Source organism: Balaenoptera acutorostrata, chromosome 5 (genome assembly GCF_949987535.1).
Source record: "Balaenoptera acutorostrata chromosome 5, mBalAcu1.1, whole genome shotgun sequence".
NCBI classification, from domain to species: domain Eukaryota; kingdom Metazoa; phylum Chordata; class Mammalia; order Artiodactyla; family Balaenopteridae; genus Balaenoptera; species Balaenoptera acutorostrata.
In genome coordinates this window covers 3,865,490-3,888,909 of record NC_080068.1, presented here as the reverse complement: position 1 = coordinate 3,888,909, position 23,420 = coordinate 3,865,490, and the positions used below count along the sequence as shown (strand labels likewise).

At 40.1% G+C, this 23,420-nt stretch overlaps 1 long non-coding RNA gene across 2 annotated transcripts in view; it reads right to left on the bottom strand.

Moving 5' to 3' along the window:
- Positions 1-14,819: 14,819 nt before the first annotated feature.
- Positions 14,820-23,420, bottom strand: part of LOC103012613 (uncharacterized) — an 84,355-nt gene continuing 75,754 nt past the window's right edge. For both annotated transcript variants that reach the window (XR_451172.2, XR_009008377.1), the window contains exon 10: positions 14,820-16,885. This is a non-coding gene — a long non-coding RNA (uncharacterized LOC103012613). The remainder of the gene's footprint in view (positions 16,886-23,420) is intronic.

The window sequence follows — 23,420 nt, the reverse complement described above, 5'->3', positions numbered from 1 at the left end:
AAATATTCCATGCAAATGGAAATCAAAAGAAAGCTGGAGTAGTAATTCTCATATCAGACAAAATGGACTTTAAAATAAAGACTATTACAAGAGACAAAGAAGGACACTATATAATGATCAAGGGATCAATCCAAGAGGAAGGTATAACAATTGTAAATATTTATGCACCCAACATAGGAGCACCTCAATACATAAGGCAAATACTAACAGCCATAAAAGGGGAAATCGACAGCAACACAATCATAGTAGGGGACTTTAACACCCCACTTTCACCAATGGACAGATCATCCAAAATGAAAATAAATAAGGAAACACAAGCTTTAAATGATACATTAAACAAGATGGACTTAATGGATATTTATAGGACATTCCACCCCAAAACAACAGAATACACATTTTTCTCAAGTGCTCATGGAACATTCTCCAGGATGGATCATGTCTTGGGTCACAAATCAAGCCTTGGTAAATTTAAGAAAATTGAAATCGTATCAAGTATCTTTTACGACCACAACGCTATGAGACTAGATATCAATTCCAGGAAAAGATCTGTAAAAAATACAAACACATGGAGGCTACACAATACACTACTTAATAAAGAAGTGATCACTGAAGAAATCAAAGGGGAAATCAAAAAATACCTAGAAACAAATGACAATGGAGAAACGACGACCCAAAACCTATGGGACACAGCAAAAGCAGTGCTAAGAGGGAAGTTTATAGCAATACAAGCCTACTTCAAAAAACAGGAAACATCTCGAATAAACAACCTAACCTTGCACCTGAAGCAATCAGAGAAAGAAGAACAAAAAAAACCCCAAAGCTAGCAGAAGGAAAGAAATCATAAAGATCAGATCAGAAATAAATGAAAAAGAAATGAAGGAAACAATAGCAAAAATCAATGAAACTACAAGCTGGTTCTTTGAGAAGATAAACAAAATTGATAAACCATTAGTCAGACTCATCAAGAGAAAAAGGGAGAAGACTCAAATCAATAGAATTAGAAATGAAAAAGGAGAAATAACCACTGACACTGCAGAAATACAAAAGATCATGAGAGATTACTACAAACAACTCTATGCCAATAAAATGGACAACCTTGAAGAAATGGGCAAATTCTTAGAAATGCACAACCTGCTGAGACTGAACCAGGAAGAAATAGAAAATATGAACAGACCAATCACAAGCACTGAAATTGAAACTGTGATTAAAAACCTTCCAACAAACAAAAGCCCGGGACCAGATGGCTTCACAGGTGAATTCTATCAAACATTTAGACAAGCGCTAACACCTATCCTTCTCAAACTCTTCCAAAATATTGCAGAGGGAGGAACACTCCCAAACTCATTCCACGAGGCCACCATCACCCTGATACCAAAACCAGACAAAGATGTCACAAAGAAAGAAAATTACAGGCCAATATCACTGATGAACATAGATGCAAAAATCCTCAACAAAATACTAGCAAACAGAATCCAACAGCACACTAAAAGGATCATACAACATGATCAAGTGGGGTTTATCCCAGGAATGCAAGGATTCTTCAATATACGCAAATCAATCAACGTGATACACCATATTAACAAATTGAAGGAGAAAAACCATATGATCATCTCAATAGATGCAGAGAAAGCTTTCGACAAAATTCAACACCCATTTATGATAAAAGCCCTGCAGAAAGTAGGCATAGAGGGAACTTTCCTCAACATAATAAAGGCCATATATGACAAACCCACAGCCAACATTGTCCTCAATGGTGAAAAACTGAAACCATTTCCACTAAGATCAGGAACAAGACAAGGTTGCCCACTCTCACCACTATTATTCAACATAGTTTTGGAAGTGTTAGCCACAGCAATCAGAGAAGACAAAGAAATAAAAGGAATCCAAATCGGAAAAGAAGAAGTAAAGCTGTCACTGTTTGCAGATGACACGATACTATACATAGAGAATCCTAAAGATGCAACCAGAAAACTACTAGAGCTAATCAATGAATTTGGTAAAGTAGCAGGATACAAAATTAATGCACAGAAATCTCTTGCATTTCTATACACTAATGATGAAAAATCTGAAAGTGAAATTAAGAAAACACTCCCGTTTACCATTGCAACAAAAAGAATAAAATATCTAGGAATAAACCTACCTAAGGAGACAAAAGACCTGTATGCAGAAAATTATAAGACACTGATGAAAGAAATTAAAGATGATACAAATAGATGGAGAGATATACCATGTTCTTGGATTGGAAGTATCAACATTGTGAAAATGACTCTACTACCCAAAGCAATCTACAGATTCAATTCAATCCTTATCAAACTACCACTGGCATTTTTCACAGAACTAGAACAAAAAATTTCACAATTTGTATGGAAACACAAAAGACCCCGAATAGCCAAAGCAATCTTGAGAACGAAAAATGGAGCTGGAGGAATCAGGCTCCCTGACTTCAGACTATATTACAAATCTACAGTAATCAAGACAGTTTGGTACTGGCACAAAAACAGAAATATAGATCAATGGAACAGTATAGAAAGCCCAGAGATAAACCCACGCACATATGGTCACCTTATCTTTGATAAAGGAGGCAAGCATATACAGTGGAGAAAAGACAGCCTCTTCAATAAGTGGTGCTGGGAAAATTGGACAGATACATGTAAAAGTATGAAATTAGAACACTCCCTGACACCATGCACAAAAATAAACTCAAAATGGATTAAAGACCTAAGTGTAAGGCCAGACACTATCAAACTCTTAGAGGAAAACATAAGCAGAACACTCTATGACATAAATCACAGCAAGATTCTTTTTGACCTAGCTCCTAGAGAATTGGAAATAAAAACACAAATAAACAAATGGGACCTAATGAAACTTAAAAGCTTTTGCACAGCAAAGGAATCCATAAACACGACCAAAAGACAACCATCAGAATGGGAGGAAATATTTGCAAATGAAGCAACTGACAAAGGATTAATCTCCAAGATTTACAAGCAGCTCATGCAGCTCAATAACAAAAAACGAACAACCCAATCCAAAAATGGGCAGAAGACCTAAATAGACATTTCTCCAAAGAAGGTATACAGATTGCCAACAGACACATGAAAGAATGCTCAACATCATTAATCATTAGAGAAATGCAAATCAAAACTACAATGAGATATCATCTCACACCAGTCAGAATGGCCATCATCAAAATATCTAGAAACAATAAATGCTGGAGAGGGTGTGGAGGAAAGGGAACACTCTTGCACTGTTGGTGGGAATGGAAATGGATACAGCCACTATGGAGAACAGTATTGAGTGTCCTTAAAAAACTACAAATAGAACTACCATACGACCCAGCAATCCCACTACTGGGCATATACCCTGAGAAAACCATAGTTCAAAAAGAATCATGTACCAAAATGTTCATTGCAGCTCTATTTACAATAGCCAGGACATGGAAGCAACCTAAGTGTCCATCATCGGATGAGTGGATAAAGAAGATGTGGCACATCACAATGGAATACATACAATGGAATATTACTCAGCCATAAAAAGAAATGAAATGGAGGTATTTGTAATGAGGTGGATGGAGTTAGAGTCTGTCATACAGAGTGAAGTAAGTCAGAAAGAGAAAAACAGATACAGTATGCTAACACATATATATGGACTCTAAGGAAAAGAAAAAAATAAGGCCATGAAGAACCTAGGGGCAAGACGGGAATAAAGACACAGACCTACTAGAGAATGGACTTGAGGATATGGGGAGGGGGAGGGGTGAGATGTGACAGGGTGAGTGAGTGTCATGGACATATATACACTACCAAATGTAAAATAGATAGCTAGTGGGAAGCAGCCGCATAGCACAGGGAGATCAGCTCTGTGCTTTGTGACCACCTAGAGGGGTGGGATGGGGAGGGTGGGAGGGAGGGAGATGCAAGAGGGAAGAGATATGGGAACATATGTATATGTATAACTGATTCACTTTGTTAGAAACTAACACACCATTGTAAAGCAATTATACTTCAATAAAGATGTTTAAAAAAAAAAAAAAGAAAATTATCAAGTACTCCCACGTAATAGAAAAGAGCATTTCATTCAATCCATCACCCCCACGGGTCTGAGGTAGACAGAGGAGCCTAAACACTTGGTATATTATGCATCTAGTCGATCACAATTTATCTGCAGAATATCCCTTTTCTGACATATCAGAAAGGTCAAAATTCTCAAGAGCTTAATAGGAATGTTAATGTCTTTTACAACTGTATGGCCACTCGGTTATGCTGAATCCTTCAAAGGTCCCTGGGACTGTGGAAAATGAATGACAGTGACCTTGAACATCTGCTGGACTCTGGTCCAGAGAATAAGGGTAAGAGAAAGGGAACAAGCCTTCTTGAATCTTTCAAGAAATTATATAGTCGCTGTTAGTAATATATATAGTGCTCTGTTCACATCTTCTCTACCTTTAGATGTATGTCCTAATATGTGATTTTATTACATTGAAACATTTATGTGCAGCATTTCAGTAGTTTTCTACTCAGGTGTTAAGATGTGGTGTAATTATGATAAACATTGGCCAGCGTGACACCTGCCTGGAACGTTACAAATGGAAAGGCTGAGAGATGCAATTAGACATTTGACTGCAAAAAGTAAGCAGAATTAATGAACATTTTTGCTTTTAGGGTTTTTTTTATTTTTTATTTTGAGAAAAATAATTGTTTAGCCTCTTTACCCAGATTCTCATCCCTTTCACTCAGGTCTATAATAACCCTCCTCCACTTCAGAAATACAAAGCATCAGATATCACGTATTCTATGAACTCATAACTAGCAAAATAGATTAGGCAAATTTGTTTCCGTTAATGTGTATATCTAAGCTTTGCTGTAACTATTGTTGAATGTTTTATTAGATAACAAAGGAGAATTTTACAATGTCATTTTAGACTTTCCATATTCCAACTGTGATAGAAGGCCACTGGTATTCAGAGAAACTTAAATCCTGCTTTCTTACTCCTGACCTCCGTCCCCATTCTCACTTAGGTAACCAACAAGGACCTACTGTATAGCACAGGGGGCTCTACTCAATATTCTGTAATAATCTATATGGGTAAAGAATCTGAAAAAGAATAGATAGATAGATAGATAGATAGATAGATAGATAGATAGATGATAGATAGAGAGAACTGAATCACTTTGCTGTGCACCTGAAACTAACACAACGTTGAAAATCAACTATACTACAATAATTTTTTTTTTAAGTAATTCAAACCCAATTGATAGTATATTCCTATCTAGTCTCTGAGAAGAAACCACTGGAGCAACAAATTAGTTACCTGATGTAAATAAATAAAAGTGAACTTTGGACTTCCCTGGTGGCGCAGTGGTTAAGAATCCACCTGCCAGGGCTTCCCTGGTGGCGCAGTGGTTGAGAATCTGCCTGCTAATGCAGGAGACACGGGTTCGAGCCCTGGTCTGGGAGGATCCCACATGCCGCGGAGCGGCTGGGCCCGTGAGCCACGGCTGCTGAGCTGGCGCTTCTGGAGCCTGTGCCCCGCGACGGGAGGGGCCGCGATAGTGAAAGGCCCGCGCACCGCGATGAAGAGCGGTCCCCGCACCACGATGAAGAGTGGCCCCCACTTGCCGCAACTGGAGAAAGCCCTCGCACGAACCAAAGACCCAGCACAGCCAAAAATAAATAAATAAATAAATAAATAAATAAAATTTAAAAAAAAAAAAAAGAATCCACCTGCCAATGCAGGGGACACGGGTTCGAGCCCTGGTCCGGGAAGATCCCACATGCCACGGAGTAACTAAGCCCATGTGCCATAGCTACTGAGCCTGCACTCTAGAGCCCGCGAGCCACAACTATGAGCCCACGCGCCACAACTACTGAAGGCCATGCACCTATAGCCCATGCTCCCTCAACAAGAGAAGCCACCGCAATGAGAAGCCCGCGTACCTCAACGAAGAGTAGCCCCCGCTCGCTGCAACTAGTGAAAGCCCGCATGCAGCAACAGTGACCCAATGCAGCAAAAAATAAATAAAATAAATAAATTTTTTTTAAAAAGTGAACTTCAACTTTGTCATTATTTAAATGCTAAGAATTATAGGATTTTAATATTCACTTCTGCAAACCTCCTACCAAACATCAAAGAAAAACATTTAATGTATCAAAACATTTTTACAGGGAACAACCTTAAAGTGAGGTGGGGAGGCAGTAGACTAAAACAGCAGATTTTCTTTTTTCCAACTTTGAGGAATAATTGACAAATACAGTCACATATATTTAAAGTGTACAAGGTGATGATTGATGTCCATAGACATCATGAAATGATTACCAAGATCAAGGTACTTAACACATCCATCACCTCACATAGTTAACCCTTTGTTGTGCGTGTGGTAAGAAAACTTCAGACCTACTCTCAGCCATGTCCCTGTACACAGCACTGCATTATTAACTATGTCACCGTGCTGTGCATAAGACCCTCAGAACTTGATTCTCCTTATGTTGCAACACACAAGTCTGTGTGCCCAATGCACAGTGAGGAGGCCAAACAAACTGAAAAGTCAGAGTTTTGAGCAGAGGAAGGGTTATTGCAGGGCCAGGCAAGGAGAACGGATGACTCGTGTTCAAAAACCCCGAACTCTCTGATGGTTTTTAAGGAAAAGTTTTTATAGGCAAAATTTTGACTGAGGGCTGCAGGATGTGTGACTTTCTCCTGACTGGTTGGTGGTGAGATAACAGGACCGTGTTTCAGGAACTTTGTGCTCAGCCTGAAGTTGCTTAGTTCCTGCAGAAGAACTCAAAGATATTGTTACATATATTCCTTGAGGAGGAACCAGGGTCCTGCCCCAAGGCTGCACTGTTGTTTCTTGACTGCTATCCCCTTGTTTCTTCATCCCCTGCTTTCCCTAATTAGCAACTGTTGAATCTGCCCTTTGGAACTCAGGGAAGATCAAGGAGGCTGAAATAAGTTTATTTCCTACAAAGAAGAAACAGGGGACCCAGAAAGATTTTTGTGCCCAGGAGCCCCACAGGGTCCTCCTTGGTTTCACTTATAACTGAAAGTTTGTGCACTTTGACCTACATCTCCCCATTCCCCCGCAACACACACACACACAGCCCCTGGCAACCTCTCTTCTATGTTCTGTGAAATAGGAGATATTTTTTGCTACAGATTAAACTTGTATTGCATTCCTGTATCCTGCAGCCAATTTCTATGGCTCTGAGAATTGTCAGGAAGGGTATGCCCCTGACCTGCAGGAGAGCTGGTGACAACTCAGTGGTGAGTCTTCCTGCTGCCATGGTAGTGAGCCAGGTTTCAGAACAGCAAGCAGAGTAGCCAGGATTTGTCACGGGCCCACAACGTGGAAATTATTTTCTAATCCAAGTCTGTACAATACCAATACCTGGATAAAGGTTTTAAAAAATATTTATGCCAGCAATCTTAAAACCTCCAGGTGTATTTTTTCAATGGAAAATATTGATGACTTTTTAATTCATCCCAATGTTTATTATCATATGGTTTACAGGGTCAATATCCGTATCTACTGGATATTAAATGAATAAAAATGAATTAATATTAAATGAAAGGAATGCTACAATGATGCATCTCACACAACATTCTAAACTCCTGGACACAAAGTACTGTGGAAGAGCTCATATCAGAAAGAATTATTGGCCAAAAGATATATTTCCTTATTAACTGGCCCTTATCTTGATATTAGAAACGTTTAATTTTTACATCAAACACTGAAATTATTTGACAACCACCAATCATTTTATTCAGAATATAGATCCACCCTCAAAAACCATGAATCTCAGAAAGGAGGAAGGTATTTAAAGAAAGCTGATCCACAATGATGGAGTTTATAAAGAGAAAAAAAAAAGATTTGAACCAGACATGTTTATCATACATATACATTTTTTTTTGTAGTTTTCCTGTATTTTTACTTTCTCTCCAAACGCAATATTAAACTCAGTTAAAAGACACAGGATAATGATTCCCATGTCTCCTGCAAATCTTACTACTACCCAGTTTTACTAACCCACATTCTTTACTTGAGCCTTTGGTGGAAAAGTGATTCAAAAGAGTTCATGAACGACTTTCTGAGTTCAGAACTATTGTGAGCAAACAAGTCCTGCTCTTCATCTCAGGAAGTCTGACCTCTAAAATTTCCACCACAGTGTGTGTCCCTGGAGGGAGCACTGACAGCCCAGGGGCCCTTCCCATCCCACCAACCAGTATCAACAGGAAACGCTGGCCTTTTCAGCACAGCGTTATGCAACTTTTATTCACAGCTGTCAACTACACTGTACTGCAATGCGGACAGCGTTTAAGTAACCTATTTTTCTTGCCTTGCCGAATCAAATTGTGAGTGAAGTTGTATTGAAGTTTGATATGTTCTTGTTACCCACATGTCATTTAAACTCTGTGTAATTCATATAATGGTCATGAAAGTTTAGTGAAAACATACGGAGGAAGAAAATTGTTTCCATTTTTAGGACTTTGGAACTATTTTATTTTTAATGAAACCATGAATGTTAGGAGTGTTTTTCCTCTTTCACAAGTCTCTCCAATGTGCCAGAAATAAATGATAAACAGGTAGAAAGTAATTGTTTGCTTCTTTAAGTCTCCTAACACCAAATTATTGCAGCGGATAAGACATTCTGCTGTTGGTTGAGTATACAAGTTAATTAATTTCCGTACATCTTCAAGTGCAGTTTGCTGCACAGAGGTAGTATTCTAATGATTTGAAAGAGTTAATACAGACACCTAAAACTCAGAGGGAATAAAATACCTGTTGTGTTCCTACTCTACAAGCTCTGAAGTTACAACACTCAACAAGGAGATTCCCACTAACAAGGAGACCATTCCTGTAGCAGAGATAATCATGGAAACAAAAGTTATATTGTGATGCACTAAAAGCTGCATATAAGGTAAAATAATAGCTAATACCAATCTAAAGTAATGTTAAGCCGTGCTATTCATGTTTTACATGTATTAACTCATTTAGTTTTCAAAACCCAATAAGAATGTACTATTATAAGCACCATTTTACAGGTGAGAAACTGAAACCAAAAAAAAAAGGTTTAATAACGTGTCGAAAATCACAGCCAGCAAGGATCAGAGATAGAATTTGAGCCAAGTGGTTGGATACCAAAGTCTTCCCCTTTACCACTGCTGTAGCTGGTGCTCACTGATGCTGTTGAACAAATATTGAAGCTGGAAACACGGGCTCGCTTTGGCCAATCATAAATGAGCAGCAGTGATGTGTCATTCCCACTGGAGACTTCGGGAGACAGGTGATCATGGACATGTATACCAAGTAAAGCTTCCATTGCGAGGGTGTCTGAGTAGTTACAATGAGCAGAAAACTCCTGTGAACCAGCATTTATGTCGTACAGGTGAGAATTAAAGACTTATTACATTAAGCCTATTGAGAATTTGTTTCCGGTGGATTTGAGGTTATTGATGTCTCATTGCAAAAAGAATTCAGTGAGGGCTTCCCTGGTGGCGCAGTGGTTGAGAATCTGCCTGCCAATGCAGGGCACATGGGTTCGAGCCCTGGTCTGGGAAGATCCCACATGCCATGGAGCAACTAGGCCCGTGAGCAACAATTGCTGAGCCTGTTCATCTGGAGCCTGTGCTCCGCAACAAGAGAGGCCGCGATAGTGAGAGGCCCGCGCACCGCGATGAAGAGTGGCCCCCGCTTGCCACAACTAGAGAAAGCCCTCGCACAGAAACGAAGACCCAACACAGCCTTAAATAAATAAATAAATAAATAAATAAATAAATAAATAAATAAAAGAATGGCAAGTAACTTAAAAAAAAGTAACTTAAAAAAAAAAAAGAATTCAGTGAGAGACAAACTGATAGGTAAGAAGTGCATTTATTTAGAGAGAAACACGCTCCACAGACAGAGTGTGGGCCATCTCAGAAGGCGAGAGAGCCTTGAAGTATGGCGTGGTTAGTTTTAATGGGCTGAGTAATTTCATAGGCTAAAGAGTGAGAGGATTATTCTAATTATTTGGGGGAAGAGGCAGAGATTTCCAGGAATTGGGCTACTGCCCACTTTTTGACCTTTTATTGTTAACCTCAGAGCTGTCACGGTGCCGGTGGGTGTGTCATTTAGCTGATGTATCGCAATGAGCGTATAATGAGGTTCAAGGTCCACTGGAAGTTAAATCTTCCGCCATCTTGGACCTAGTTGGTTCTAACCAGCTTTTGTCATGTTCTACAGCTATGTCATTCTTTTAAAGGTTGTGCCCCGCTCCCTTCCCTCCTAATAACTTTGGAATTATTCATTACTACCACCCTGACACAGAGATACTGCCTATACAATTATGAGGTTCATTCAGGATCACTTAATCCAGTTTGGGGACAGGATTCAGAATGCATATGATTTACCCAGTGAAGGCAGGATACAGGGAGAGAAAAAAGTATAAGCAAAGACCCAAAAGCAAAAAAAACCATGAAGCTATCAAGAATTGCAAGTGGTTGAGAGGACTAAAGATATTCACATTAGGATAAAGTCATAAAGTGCACAATTATTCCCATATAATTTGACTTGTTTAAGAACTGATTTTTTTCTATAATCCATTTTTTAAAGTCATGGTAAATAAAGAGTTCTAAATTACCTATTAGTTTCTATACTTAGTGATGTCAAAGAATCCTTCATTTCATTAAGACAAGTGTTGGGGGCTTAATTCTGTTTCATTGTTGTCACAGAATCACAGCAAAATTTTCAAATGAGACTAATTCTAAGCAGTCAAACAAGCTGTTAGTGGCAGAGGATAAACTTGGAAGGTCTCCTGATTCCCAGTATTTTTTGCTTCTTTCTCATTCCACTCTTAATTTTTATTTCAAATTTGTAGGTGAGCAAGAGTAATTTGGTAGCATATTATTTTAAGGACAGATTCACAAACTGTTAAAATATTCACTGATGGTATAAATACAAATGAGCCCAATATCCCACCAGGAGGCTTAGAGTTCCAAGCTGTAGAACAATTCCCATTGTTCTGCAGGCTTTGGTAATTTGTTTTCACTGTGTGTGACAGGTAATGACATTATGAAAATTGCACTCATTATTTCTACATTTTAGGTACGTATTATACCCTTTGATGAAGGCACTTTTTGTCTGATTAAAGATGGACATTTACTACTTATTTTTTCATATACGGAGACCAACATTTCTTTCTTAGTTGGTAGAAATCACCTATGAATTATTTAGAAAACTTTGCCAGGATAAACTACCTTTGCTAAACAAACATTGCCTTGAAATGGGGTCACCCATGGCAAATTGTATTGGGATGATGTGAAAGACACGCATGTTTACAACAAAAGGGCAAGTGTAATCTAAGGGCAATGAAAGCCATCAAGATCTACTTTTTCAGCACTGAACTTAGCAGCAGAAAGTTTTTTTGAAATCTCAGCTTGGGTCAGAATCTGAATCTATCTCTATCTCTCTTGTGTGCAAATCCAGCCCTGTAATTGCCTATACTCTGCTATTGCCTTCCTGGAAAATTGGAGAACTGATGCGATATTGATGGAAGTTCTACAAGATGAAAAAAAAAAGAGTTTAAAAAATAACAGTGAAAGTTTCTATGAATGTAGAAATTCTTTCACCATAGGTTTCTTGAGAGTGTCACTTACCCTCCTAGATAATGAATAGCTGTTATGTATTCTTACGCTTTCTCTGCATGTTGCCATCAGTATTACTACTCTCCCTCCTCCTCACACCCCTCCCCAGACACATGCACATATATGCATCACTTTTTGCATTTTGCATATCACAAAATACTTTCATTCAATCACATTTTCTTTATAGGAGCTTCTTCAAACAATTTACAATGGGTAAAATTCAAATTTTACCCATCTGGTCATGCAGTGTGTCTAAAAGCCCATACAGTTCATTTTTCATCACGTTGACAGATTCTCTTCCATTTCAGCTGACTTTTTTCCCCTGAGTCAGCATTTCCCCTCATCCGTGCATGAATACTGTCCAGGAACAGAAGCTGTGACTACAGCCTGTACAGAGCAGCCTTAGGTTCTTCCTTGGGAGTGGGTTTGACATAAGTAAATTTAAAATGTTCGTGTCTTTTAGCATATAATACTAAATGATCCATTTCTGGTCATTCTACTTTCTGATCCAGTTTCTAAAGGCACGTTGCTGTGAAAAACAAAGAAAGTTTATAAATAATGTGCCTCATTTCCTTGCATCTCAGCAGAGAGACGAAAAGATTGAATGAAACTTCTTCAGTGCTAAGGGAAGAGTAAGCCAGGTATCTGTGTCCATAAATTCTAATATTTGAAATTTTTCACTGAAGGAGTGTCCCTCCTCTGAGATCCTTCCTCATTGCTTCTTTGTCCTTCTCTGTCTTGCTCCTTCTTTGGGAGACTGACCGATATCAGATTACATCACCCTGGACAGCTAGCCCTTGGTAGTTGACTTCTTTTACTTTTTCTTATTTTTTAAATTGAACTATAGTTGATTTACAATGTTGTGTTAGTTTCAGGTGAGGAGAATAGTGACTCATTTATTTTTTCAGAATCTTTTAGCTTATAGGTTATTACAAAATATTGAGCATAGGTGCCTGTGCTATACAGTAGGTGTTGGTTACCTATTTTATGTATAGTGGTGTATATGTTCATCTCAACCTCCTAATTTATCCCTCCCCCACCCTTTCCCTTTTGGTAACCATAAGTTTGTGTTCTATGTCTGTGGGTCTATTTCTGTTTTGTATATAAGTTCATTTGTATCATTTTTTTCCAGAATCCATATAAAAGTGATATCATGATATTTGTCTTTCTCTGTCTGACTTACTTCACTTAGTTTGAATCTCTAGGTCCATCCATGTTTCTGCAAATGGCATTATTTCATTCTTTTTTATGACTGAGTAATATTCCATTGTATATATACACCACATCTTCTTTATCCGTTCATCTGTTAATGGGCACTTAGGTTGCTTCCATGTCTTGGCAATTGTAAATTGTGCTGCAATAAACATTGGGGTGTATGTATCTTTTTGAATTATCGTTTTCTCCAGATATATGGTAAACTAAACTAAACTGGTGTAAAGGCAGTTTAGTTCTCTCATTCCTATGCTTTCCGAGCCATTCCCTGAAGCTTATCTTTTTTTCACAGCTACACGGCCCATCTATTCCAAAGAGAAATTCGGCCATTTCCTTAGGAATTCGGCTGCAGTCTGCTGGGATTTTAAATAAACAAAGTGTTTCTCCTACACACAAAGAGTAGTTGGGTATGACAGACAACTCTTAAGGGGGTTCCCTTCTCATGAGGCTCCCATCCTCTGTAAGAACCTCCACACACATGGGGACGGTGGGCGGGGACATGTGTGTCCTCTGTGACTCGTCCCTGCCCCCAGCCACAGCTGAAGAGCCTCAAGAGAACCCCTGATGGAAGCTGGAGGGCTTGGGATCAGGAAATAGACATAGGGGTGAAGTCCAGCACTCAGAGAGAGGGGCCATGTGCTCCTGCTTAAAGGTCCCAAAGGGCCCTGGTTCCCGTCCTGGGGTGAGGCTGGTCTGCTCTTTTCAGCGGATACTCCAAAGTTTGCTGCTTAAACCAGGTAGTGTTCATTTTTATTACATTTACCTAAAATACCTTTGATAAATAAGGCCTTCAGACAAACCACAAAGAAAACCACACAAGGGACTTCCCTGGCGGTCCAGTGGTTAAGACTCTGACCTTCTCACTCAGGAGACATGGGTTCGATCCCTGGTTGGGAAACTGAGATCCCACAGGCCACATGGAGTGGCCAAAAAAAATTTTTTAAATAAAACTTAAAATAAAAAAAAAAAGAAAACCACACAAATTTTCAGGACTGGACAATCATATTTTTTTTAAAGAAAATTCATGTCAGCCTGTGTCCTCTGATCAATGAGGTGTTCAGCCACTATTGCCAGAAAATGAAATGATCATGAATTCTCTTATATCAAGATGCATTCATTGTACAGAGCAATCCAAGGCATCCTGTTACATATGATATTGAAATCACTAATGTCAGAGGCTTCCAGCTAAGTAGCTAGGAGTGTCAGTAATTCATCCCAGGAAAAGTGCAGAATTAAAATGGTCATTACAGTATAGCCAAGCAAGATCTTCTAGGAACACCTACCCCCCATAATAACATTAGTTAAAAGATTTGGGGGGTGATTTCTTTTTTTTTTTTTTTTTTGAATTTTATTATTTTTTTTATATACAGCAGGTTCTTATTAGTTATCTATTTTATACATATTAGTGTATACATGTCAATCCCAATCTCTCAATTCATCCCACCACCACCATGGGGGGGGGGGGGGGATTTCTAAAAGTTGTTATATTTTTTTTAAAGTTCTTGGCTCCCCAGAATCTGTCATTTCCAGGAAGTCACTAAGAAAGACTGCTGTTCAGAGTCTGATCTATTACAGAGAGGAAACCAGCTGTGGGACAAGGCTGTTTTCTCTGTTAATCAAGTCACGGGTCCTTCTATGCCCTTGAATTTCAAAGTGAAATTTACAAACAATCTGATTTTAACATTTAAAGTATGCGCGCTCTTTCTGCCCACCAGAAGGTAATGAGCAGCCTTAAGTCACTCAGGCTGGGTTTCCTTTTCCTAATTGCCCCCAAATTAAATAAAAATCTCCCTACACACCTTCTGCTGCTCAGTGAAAACAGGATAAAATACGGCACATTCTAGTAAGCCGGCAGGCGTGAAGTTTGCCTCCTACTCCCGTTCCTCCGCAGCACGACATTTCCGTTCCCTTCCAAACAGCCCTAACTTCTCTGCCTCTTTATCTCCATAGAAATCAAATCTCCATAGCTCAAATTCACGTCGCAGAGAGACTTTTCTGCTATTAGAAAAAAAGATTGTCTTCCCTTTTGCAGTGAGGAGTTTTTTGTTTTATTTCTTTAATGCAAGAATTGAAAACCGCATAGCACAGGGAGATCAGCTCTGTGCTTTGTGATCACCTAGAGGGGTGGGATAGGGAGGGTTGGGAGGGAGGGAGACGCAAGAGGGAAGAGATATGGGAACATATGTATATGTATAACTGATTCACTTTGTTATAAAGCAGAAACTAACACACCATTGTAAAGCAATTATACTCCAATAAAGATGTTAAAAAAAAAAAAGAATTGAGCAGAGATGGGGGAGAGAGGGGGCAGCTTGAATTACGGGACTACTTAAGACGTAATATTTAATTTCAAACTGGCTGAATCAGTTCACTGTGCAGAGAAAATAACAAAACATTGAATATCAACTATACTTCAATTAAAAAATATTAAAAAAAGAAAAGAAAGTTCCAATTCAATATCCAAGTGGAGACTCAGGCAGAGAGTTGGATATGTGAAAATGAAAATCAAGGCAGAAGTCAGGGGTCAAGATATAAATTTAAGAGTTATCAATATTTAATGCTTTCCCAATATTTAGTTAGAGAAGGTCTAAAAAGAGAAGAGGGTCAAAGACCAAGCACTGACTGAATCAGTCCGACATTTAGAGGTCCAGTAGAAGCCGGCCAAAAAAAGAACTGACGAGAAATAGCCAGGAGAGTGTGGTATCACAGAAACCAGGACAAAGACATTTCCAGAAGCAGCAACACTCCAGCTTTGGACATCAGACCAAAGAGTCCCTTCTTGAATACAAAAGAATGTCTGTCCCCATCCTAATTTTAAAACAGCTAATTACACATCATTTGGTCAATGAAAACGGTTAACTAGATCTTAAAAGTTAGATATGTGTTGTCAAGTGAAGGAATAACTATCTTGGTTGAAACCAGCTCACCATTTGTGTGTTGAAGATTGATGGCTGTAACAGAATCCCACTGGAAAGAGGCATTTTTCACCATCAGCACAGAGCCACTGTGAGTGTGACTGAAATGAGGAAGAGCCAGGAGCTCGCATCCTGAATTCCCCTGCAGCAAGCACAGCTGTTTCCCTTCTGCTGCGAATTCCGATGGTTTCCAGCAGCTTCCAAAACCATTTAGGAACCCACGGTGGCCAGCAGCTTCCAAGATCACTGCCTAGAGCAGAGCAATTCTGTCTGAACCAAGCACACAGGAAGATTGGGCAGAAACATCCCCTATCTTTATTGTGCACATCCAGCACGATTCTTCTTATGGGAATGTGCAACTCAACTTGAGAATATAAGTTTTGTTTAGAAAGATAAAAGCAAGTAAAGATTTGCACTCTGAGGAAGCAACTTTTAAACAGAAATGCACTGAAGCACTGCAGGATGTGCATGACAGACTCAGGAGCCCAGGACGCAGCATTAATGATGCTTTTATGGCCTCATCTCTTTCCATTTGACTCCCTTCTTGGAGCCAGACCCCCAACACGATCTGCTTTGTGGTTTAAGCAATGTGTCTGCAAAAACATCCTATCCTGAGGCCCTGTGTTCTTGTCACTTGACAGAGATTTAGCAGACTGGATGGGAACACCGCCATCCACCAGGTGACTGATGGCAGTATTCAGCATTTTTGTAGCCCACAGCTAAGATGTTAAATAAACAATAAATAATAATAACGTTGCCAAACTCAGGCCCAGCTGCACACTGCTCAAAAATCAACGCTTGAGAGGCAAGTGTTGGTAGAAAGGAAAGTTGCTTTTAATCAGAAAAGCCCCACAGTCTGGGGGGAAGGTGATTCATGTCCCCAAAAACCAACTCTAAAGATTCTGCTTGGCCATTAAACTTTTTAAAGGGAAAAAGTGAAGTACTCTCAGTTACTCATTGAGATAGGGGGTCAGAGTCCTCACCATCCCCCATTGTGTGTAGACTTGTCAACCCCTCGTGATTTTTCTTTAGATGTTATCTTGTTCACACCGTTTGTTCACAAGATAACTGAAAGGGAAGCTGGGGAAGACATCTGGTCATCTGTTCATTACTTATTCTTCATTTTTACTTCTTTGATCTATGGAAAGAAACAACAGGTTAGGCAAGGCATTGAGTGATCAAAAGATTTGAAAAGTGTGTTTGGTCTGGAGATGAGTAGAGCATGGGCGCACCTGGTTTAAAAGCTAGTTACAATGTAGCTTTGCTAAAGTGACAAGGAAAGGGGCTTCCAGCTGAGGGCAGTTTCCTGCAAAGAGCTGCTTAAAATCATCATCATCATCAAAATGTAATTAGTATATATTAGGTACCAGGCAGTGTTCTAAAGATTGAAGTACATTAACTACTTTAGTTAAAATAAAGGATCCTTTTATGGTTCTAAAACCCCGGGAGATGTGGGCTTGATCTGGAGGCCTGTCCTCACTCTTGACTCAAGCTCGGCAGTGGTATCGGGCTTGGCGTCGTAAGCCAGATTCCACAGACAAGGTGACCGGGGCCCGTCGCTCCAGCATGTAGCACAATGTGTTTTCTGCCAGCGACGGAGTTTTGGACGAATGCCCTGGCACAAGTCGTCAGCATGGACGTCCCCCGCTCTGCTTAATCACTTCAAGCACCTTCTCCAAAAGGCACCATACTCTCCCAGGAAATATGGTCTATTTTAAAAGCCAAAGGAAAGTGGATTTTCCATATGGGTGCAACTGAGAGGGAGCAGGCCTGTCCAAGGCCAGACCAGGGCGGGAAAAGGCTCTGTGTTTTGTTGTGATTTCTTTTCTCTGCATAAGCACATCCATCTCGGCATGCTGCACTTTTCATTCCTGCAACCGCAAGATCTTTTCAGCCAAAAATCAACCATGCATGCACATTGGTCCCTCCCTCTCTCTCTCTCTCACACGCACACACACACACACAGACGAAACATGGCTCTGGCTCCTCTTGGCATAGATTTTGATTCAGCTTCATTAGGCCAACCATCTGGGTCATTTCAATTCTGTTTCCAGTCCCGAAATAATTGCAGCATCTGAATCAGCTGTTCCCGCAATCCCACCTCTCCCTTTCCCCCTCCCAGCAACCAGCTGCCCAAGCGTAAAACTTCGTAAAGATAATGTTTTGGGAAGATTGGAGAAGTTTTTTTAATCCACCTAGGATCAGACGGTCAGAGCTCACCTCCGTGGTGGTCAGAGCAGAGGAAAGCCCGTTCTGTCCCGGAATAATTATTAGGAACCATGTATCCTCCCCCCACCCCTGCTCTGAGCCCTCTGAACTCTCAGATGTGACTAAGCTCATAATTGGGACGGCATCCAACACATAGAATGTGAGTGCAATTTCATCTGCATCCATCCAAATTGTACTGAAACAGTTGCTAGGGCCTTTGGCCTCTTCCTGACTGCTGGACTTTTTATGCCAAAGGAAATGATTAGAGTTTAGGTTAACATAATCAATTGCAGGCCCTAAGACTCCCTAAGCTTGCAAAGGGTAAGTGCCTAACGTATATAGAAATATAACTGTTGGAAGACACAGTCTATGAAGTCCTTCTATTACTGAGTTTTTAAAGTGTGGGATTTTAAAAGTTGTAGAAAATATAGACGGGAAATTCATAACAAATTCACCAGCCAATTACTTCACCTGACCATAGCCAAGTAAAAGTTGTCTTTAAAGATGTAAGTAGCGCAAGAGGGAAGAGATATGGGAACATATGTATATGTATAGCTGATTCACTTTGTTATAAAGCAGAAACTAACACACCATTGTAAAGCAATTATACTCCAATAAAGATGTTAAAAAAAAAAAATGTAAGTAGCAAACGTATGGACACCAAGGGGGAAGGGGGTGGGGGTGGGATGAATTGGGAGATTGGGATTGACATATATACGCTGCTGGGTATGAAGTAGGTAACTAGTGAGGACCTGCTAGTTCTGCACAGGGAGCTCTACTCGGTGCTCTGTAGTGACCTAAATGGGAAGGAAATCCAAAAAAGAGGGGCTCTATGTATATGTATGGCTGATCCACTTTGCTGTACAGCAGAAACTTGACACAGCAGTGTAAAGCAACTATACTCCAATTAAAATAAATCAAATTAAATTAAAAAATAAAGATGTAAGAATATGTAAGAAAAAGACTATCAGAAGTAAAAGGGTTTCTTTTGTTGCTTTTGTTTTGCTTGACTGATTTCTTAAATATCTTTGCTTCTTCCTGCTGCCTAATTTAGTCATTTATCCAGCCAGTATTTATTAATTTTTCCATATTTGTTACCATCTGCTAAAAGCTAAGGAGAAACTGTGAACCAGCCAGACACAACCCCTGCCCTGACAGAGCTCATGGTCAAGTAGAAGATACAGAACAGTAAGTAAGCTTTTACGATATAGCGAAGTAACCATGCGAAAGTGAATACAAGATGTTATGGAGATTCTTAGGAAGAGTAACCAACCCAGACTCGGGAAGTCATAAAAACATCTCAGGGAAACAACCTATCAGATAAAACCTGACAGATGGAGAGAAATGAAGCAGATAGGCTGGTGTCTGAGTCTGTTCAGGATATAACAGAGGACCATAGACTAGATGACTTAAATAAGAAACATGTCCCACAGCTCTGGAGGCTGCAAGTCCAAGGTCAGCAAGCCAGCCTGGTCCACTGAGGGACCCCCTTCCTGCTCAGAGCCTCCCTTGGCCTTCCTTGGTGGGTGCACAGAGGGAGGAGATCTCATGTCTTGTCCTCTTTTTGTAAGTGCATGAATTCCTTCACGAGGACCCTACGCTCATGACCTAATCTAACCCCAATGACCTCCCCAAACCTCCACCTCCAAATACCATCGCATCAGGGCTTAGGGTTTCAACATGTTAATTTGGGGGAATGCAAACATTCAGTCCATAACAGTTGGGAAATATGTATTCCAGGCAGGGAAAACACTGTATGTGCAAAATTCAGGAGGTTGTAGAGATCAAGGCTCATTCCAGGAATTAAAAGTGACTGTGTACAGCTGAATTTTAACGTGTGAAGGAGGAGGAAGTAGAAAGAGGTATAAGCAGTAAGAAAGGGGTGAGGAACATGGGATTTATCCTAAGATCAAAGGTCTGCATTCTTCAAGTGGAGGAATGCCGTAATTAGGTTTGAAAGGTTAAAAAATGATTATGTTAGCTACGTAGAGAAGGAGCTGGATGGAAGCAAGTTGAGAGCAGGTGAGACTAAGGACTCTGACACAGACAGGTGGCTTTTTGCTCTAATGAGCTCAAAGGACATATTTTCAGCAAAGGACATCTGAGGACCTTAGACTGTGGAATGTTCAGCGAGTCTCCCATCTCTTCATTGAAAATGTCCCTGGTTGGTGGCAATGCTTGTCAGCTATCTGTCCTGCCAGGCCTTGGGGGGTTCCAAGCAGGGGTTTACCAAAACCACAAGTCCCTTACACTCCAGCAAAATTAACTTTTACAGTTGCAAAAACCATCAGCAAAGTCTGTTAGCTGGATTGAGCATCTGCATTCCAAGTATAATTCCTGAAAAAGCCACCTGAACATCCTGAAAAAATGCCCACAAATCACATAATCACCATCAGGCGATTAGGCATCAAACAGTTGTGATCACATTGTAGCTCTGAAGTAAGCTGTGGGCCTGGGCGATAACTCATTTCCTGCTCTACAATGCATGGGTGGGTCTGAGCAGAGCAGGTTTGACGAGAGCCCATCACAAACGTGGAGATCAGTCTGGAGGCTGGTGAAATGTGGGTGCCCTCAACTCAGGCAGCGACACTAGGAATAAAACTGGAGAAAGCTGACATTCAAGAGACACTTGTGAGATTGAACTTGGCTAATGACCGGATATTGGGGAAGACAGATTTCTAGGAGGTATTTAGAACTTTAAACATCTCTTTAAAGAACTTTCAGGAAGCATATTTTTTTAATCAAGACTTGGTCATCAGTTGGACCTAGAGATGATCATACTAAACGAAGTAATTCAGAAAGAGAGAGACAAATACCATATGATATTGCTTATATGTGGAATCTAAAATATGACACAAGTAAACTTACCTACGAAACAGAAACAGACTCATAGACATAGAGAACAGACTTGTGGTTGCCAAGGGGGAGGGCCTGGGGGACTGGGAGTTTGGGGTTAGTAGATGTAAACTATTGTATACAGAATGGATAAACAACCAAGTCCTACTGTGTAGCACAGGGAACTCTATTCAATATCCTGTGATAAACCATAATGAAAAAGAATATATATATGTATAACTGAATCACTTTGCTGTACAGCAGAGATTAACACAACATTGTAAATCAACTATATGTCAATAAAATTAAAAAAAAAAAAAAGACTTGGCCATCAGTCAGATTAGCTGGAATCTCACAGTCTCTCTTGTGTTTTTGAGAGACTCTCATGAATTCTAAAGTCTATCAACATCATCAGCAGCACAATGTTTCCCCAGTGAAGATAGCAAGCCCAACATGGCAGGTGGGAAGCAACCTAAGGAAGCAAGAGGTGTTTGCTTCCCTCACCCTCCACGTCTTCTAGCTCTTGCTTTGCCTTCTGGGGCCCCCCACCCTCTAACCACGGAGGGTCTGACACTGACGCTGGAGTCCCCGAGCTGCTCTCCAGCCTTGCTGTCTTGCACAATCCCCGACTCTTCCGTGCTGCTCACATCTGTTCAAAGGCAACTCTCCCCTCAGCCAGCTGCTGGGTGGGAAGGAGAGCTAACATCAGTCCCACAGCTGACAGCACTTTATCCTGATACCATATTTTTAAGTCCATCACTGGCTGACGACAAAGTCACTTTTATCTGAACCTACGTTTACTTATCTGAAGAGTTAAGTCATTGAAGTAGATCAGAGGTTATACATTCACATACCTATGGCCGCTGAGTGTGCCCTGTGGATGAGTTATGCAAACCGGGTGTCAGGTAGTGGGGAGAGGTGGTTTCCTTAGGGACCTCGCCGGTTCCCACCTGTATTCAGCTTCAATAAACAGTTGTCCTGCAGACTTAGTGTTGACACACCTCTGCATTTTTTCAAGAGAATTTGGATATGCAGATTTTCTATGTAATTATCCAATTTCCAAAAATTTGGCAGTGTAACTAATTCAAATTTTTAAAATTTGTGAGCCAGCTCTGTGTAGGCCAAACAAAACACATCTGTCGATCAAAAGTGGCCTGGGAATGACCGGCGGGCACCCTCTAGATTGGATAATCTCTGCTTTTCTCTAGCTCTTTAACTGTGGGGAAAATCTGAGATGTTTTCACCTTCAGGAAGTAATCCCTAAAACTGTGGAATTCTAGACTCCAGAGCAGACCAGAGGTAAACATAAGTTTGAACTATCAGGTTGCTCTGAGTGTCCTTCAAATTTCAGCAAATAAATACTTCATCAATATATATGATTAACTTCATTTTGGTACGGTTTGAACCTGTCCAATGTGGTGAAAGCTGAAAGTGGTCATTTCTAAGACTAAATTGTTGCTTTTATCTTGACCCAAATTTAAATAGAATTTAGCTATGTTAAAATTAATATCATCATATGTATATATATGTATAACTGAATCACTTTGCTGTACACCTGAAACTAACACAACATTGTAAATCAACTGTACTTCAATAAAAAAATCATATAAATAAATTTAATTAAATCAATAACATCAGTGTAATGTTATATTAAAACAATGTGCAAATAGATTTTTTCCAGTTATGAAACTTGAGGATAATAATAAAGGGTCTTTGTTAAATTACCAAGCATTTGTTACTTCTCATGTTATTTTTTTTGCTTTGTTTTATTTTGTTTTTTAGCAAATTTTGCTAACATACCTTGTCACAGTGAATTTTAAAAGCATCTGATCTTCAGCTCGGTGATTTGTGACCACCTAGATGGGTGGGATAGGGAGGGTGGGAGGGAGGGACACGCAAGAGGGAAGAGATATGGGAACATATGTATATGTATAGCTGATTCACTTTGTTATAAAGCAGAAACTAACACACCATTGTAGAGCAATTATACTCCAATAAAGATGTTAAAAAAAAAAGCATCTGATCTTAAAGATCATGTATAAAACGTGAGAAGTGCTAAATATTCTTTATTTTATGCTGTACATAAACAACACTAAAATGCCTTTCATTAAGTAAAAGGCAATATTTTAGATAGAGCATTTTGATTAAATTGGCACAGTCAAGACCAGAAAGATAAAGTGGACACATGGTCAGTGCATCTTCAGCCCTTGTCTTAACAGGCGAATGAACACAACTTGAGACACAGGTGACTCTTGCTCTGGTCTATGAGGCAGTGAAGGGAGCTTCTCAGTACTTAAATATATGTGTTGTCATTTGTTATTTCTCCCCGTCCTCTGGGTTAGCTGGACAGTTGCTCTAGTCTGGGCCAGCGGGGTTAATCTCTGCGGTCAGCTGATGGCTCTGCTGAGGCTGGAAGGTCCACGATGGCCTCACTCTCACGCCTTGTGTGGACAGGCAGTTTGGTCTCAGGGGCCTCGGCTGGGGGCTGCCTCTGCTCTATACGCTGTCTCACCCTCCGGGAGGCTCACCCATGCTCCTTCCCAGAGAAGACTCGGCTGCGAAGGAGGAAGACAGGGCAAGCCAAACGGCTCATCCTGGCCACACACCAGCCCCTGTTAGTATCTGCATTT